Below are 3,379 nucleotides of genomic sequence, written 5' to 3' on the forward strand. Positions count from 1 at the left end.
TTATCTTGCTGCAACATTTTGAATCAAAAACATGGCATCGCATTTTGCTTTTATTTGTTTGACTCTTCATTTATGTTGATTTTCAGATGTTCATTCATCGGCATCTCTCACAGTGAGTCCTGACAGAGGGCAGCACTTCTTCTATGACTCTGTGTCACTGAGCTGTGAGGGAAACTCTACTGAGTGGAGCGTGAGGAGGTTTTCTGAGGACGGCCTCCTGTCACCCTGCTTTTTCTGGGGTACAATGACTGGATCCACATGCCACATCGACCTGGACAGTTTTTCGCTCATTGATGCAGTGTACTGGTGTGAGTCTGGATCAGGGGAGTTCAGCAATGCTGTCAACATCTCTGGAGATTGTAGGTTTTCATCACATTTCGGCAAACCAAACGCTGCACACACTCAATATTTAGCTTTGGATTTTATTTACTGTGGAGTGCTGCTGAATTTGCTTTTGTATTGATACCTATCATGTATATTTTTGTTTAAAAAATATTGTCATTTTTTAGGTCAGATGGTCGTGGGTTATCTCAAGTCTGGTTACACTTTTAAATATTCCTTTTTTTTTTTTTTTTTGTAGTGTTTTTTATATGATTGCTTTACTTTGGGCTATGGGTCTGTATAAGGGGATTTAATGTGTTTTCTTGAACAAATATAGACTAGTGCGCCCTAGTGCTCATGTTAATTTCACCCAGAGATGGATATCAGGAATTTCTTGTTCTTTTTTATTTTTTTTATTAAGAAATGAACTAAGGGTGAAGATCATGATACCTGCTAACAAGCCTGCAAACGTGTTTGCTTAGCTCCCTGGTCCACTCTGATCAAGATCTCCACTCTTACAAAATGAAGTTGTTTGATGGCTGAACTGTGTGATTGTCGAGAAGCAGATTGTATTGCAGATGCAGCAGACTGTGAATAGGAGGGATTGTTAACTTTGTGTAAATAAGACAACTATGTATGCTTTCTTCTATTTTATGGTCAACGTCATGAATATCCTCATTACTCAGTATATTTTACCTGTTAAGAAATAATTGTAGTAGTAATAATAGCCCTCACTTTGTAGACGTATGTTTGACAAATAAAAAGATACGCATCTGAATTAACATGGTTTGTGTTTCAGAGTTTTTCTAAAGAATATAAAGGGTCGGGTGTGTCTGTTTTATGATTCGATCCAGCGTCATTTTTACTGGATCTTTTCTCCCTTCAAAAGAAATTTCGGCAAACGTGGTAATGTTACACTTTCTAGACCTCATCAATGGTTCCCAGTCAGCTGATCAGCTGAATGTCCTAGGGGACAACTTTAAAGTCAACATTAAGCAATTGCAAAATAATGTTTTAAATAGAAAACAATAAAGAGATAGTACAGACCACTTGCTTTAACCCTCAGCCTGACACCTCACACAGCTGGATCATATATATTAAATGTATGTATTTATGTATGCTAAAATAGTTTAGCATATAGTCTAGTTACTAATCAATAATTTGGTCAGGGATATTATTGCCAAGGTGATGGACAAACTCCTTGATATCTACTTTTTGTCACTCGTCATAACAAAGAGCAAGATGGTTAATTTGTACTGTTCAATGTAAAACTGCTCGCTGTAATATCTCACTAACATTCTCTTATTTAACTCCTATATGTGACTTTTGTTTTTTTATCAGGCCCGGCCAGACTCAGCTTGCTGTCCCACTTTCCGCCCATCAATTTTTTTTCTTTACTCATCATAGGCCACAAGAGGAAACAGACACTGTTCCTCTTCCCACAGGGATGTTGATCGCCTCAAACGCTTGAGCTCCTTCTTTGCATACAGTGCTCTGCTGCTGAATAGGCTCTGTCTCCGTGGTACGTACACCTCTGCTCAATTAATGCATGTTAATGTATCCAGATACAGTATTTGTTTACTTGATGCACAATGAAATGTGCTTAGAGTGGTAGAAGTGAAGTAGAGTTTAAGTCGTTTGTGTTTGCAACTGCTTTAAAGCTAATTTTAGTTGTTCAGAACAAGTGGGAATTTTTATGTCTGATCATCCTTTAAAATGATGCACCAGCTCTTCATAACTTCAAACTTAGTTTAGCTATAACATAAGAGTTTACTTAGTGGAGGTTTACATGTCACTAAATTAAAACATTTCTTATTAAAAAATGTGTAGTAACTAAATATTCCCACCCAGTAATTGTGAGGTAACTGATATTAAATTTCAATTGTTCCCCCTCCAACAGTTCTGTTTTCAGTTCTCTCTTCATTCACTGCAGTGCTGGATGTGAGGATGAGGCGCACTTTGTTCTTTGTGCTGGAGATATTCTGTGAGTACATGATAAACTTTTATTGTTTGTGGCTCAGATTAAGGAAAATTATTGTATTAAGACGAACAAAGTGACAGAAATGTTTCCAGTTTGTTCAGCTCATGTTTTTTATCAACATGATCTAGGATCTTGGCTGGTGGTTTGGCTCAACCAAAAGTGGAGCACTGTCATAAATGATCACAGGATGATGTTATATGTCCATGATTACCACGAAACACTTGCTACATATACACTTTAGAACTGTAATGCAAAGGCCTGTGTTTATCTCTTTAATAATTCAGTTTAATATTGATCTTTATTTCAGTGCTGAATACACTCCTCTACTTCGGACAAGCTAAAGGTAATTGCACAATTTCCTTTCTTTATTTTTTTTCCTCTTTATTCAAGTTTTATTAACATGGACCTTTACCTACCAAATTACTCAAAATCACTAACGGAATTCAATCATCACCTTATCATCATATTATTGAAAGCAAAAGTGATTTGCTGAACACATAAAAGATTGATACTATTATATGTGGCTTTTACAACAAACCCTTTGTTATTGAAATATAATGAGTTTGGCTATGCTTTTTTGATAAATGATGGGATAAATTATAAAATGATATAATATATTGCTGGGTTTAATCATCCGACCCTTGCCATTAACTTTTCTTTTTTTTTTATCCACTAATATTTTATGATGATGTTGTTTTTATTTGTGTTTGGTTTTCGTCACTGTTTTTTTGTTGCTATAAAGCACTTTGGAATCTTGTTTGGAAAAGTGCTAAATATATAAAGTATATGATGATAATAATAATTTCTATAATTTTTTCAATGTGAACAGTGACAGCCAAGGCTGTCGTGACGATACAACCCAACTGGCCGGAGATGTACTTCAGAGAGACGATCACTCTGAGATGTGAGGTTAAGAACGGAGGTGACACTGTGTGGGAGTACAAATGGAAAACAACCAACTCAATAAAACCTTCAAATGTACAAGAATATAGGTTCAGTGCTACTGAAAGTCACATTGGAAAATACAGATGTTCTGGCAGGAACAAAACTGACCTACAGCCTTCAACAAAGTGGAGT

At 36.1% G+C, this 3,379-nt stretch overlaps 1 long non-coding RNA gene across 1 annotated transcript; it reads left to right on the top strand.

The window, feature by feature from the left end:
- The first annotated feature begins 1,772 nt into the window (after positions 1–1,772).
- On the top strand, positions 1,773–3,362 carry LOC129115009 (uncharacterized). Its single transcript, XR_008532790.1, has 4 exons — positions 1,773–1,843; positions 2,222–2,305; positions 2,610–2,645; positions 3,132–3,362. It is a non-coding gene; the product is annotated as an uncharacterized LOC129115009 (long non-coding RNA).
- The last annotated feature ends 17 nt before the right edge of the window (positions 3,363–3,379 follow it).

The sequence above is a fragment of the Anoplopoma fimbria genome, unplaced genomic scaffold (genome assembly GCF_027596085.1).
Source record: "Anoplopoma fimbria isolate UVic2021 breed Golden Eagle Sablefish unplaced genomic scaffold, Afim_UVic_2022 Un_contig_6694_pilon_pilon, whole genome shotgun sequence".
Taxonomy (NCBI): Eukaryota; Metazoa; Chordata; class Actinopteri; order Perciformes; family Anoplopomatidae; genus Anoplopoma; species Anoplopoma fimbria.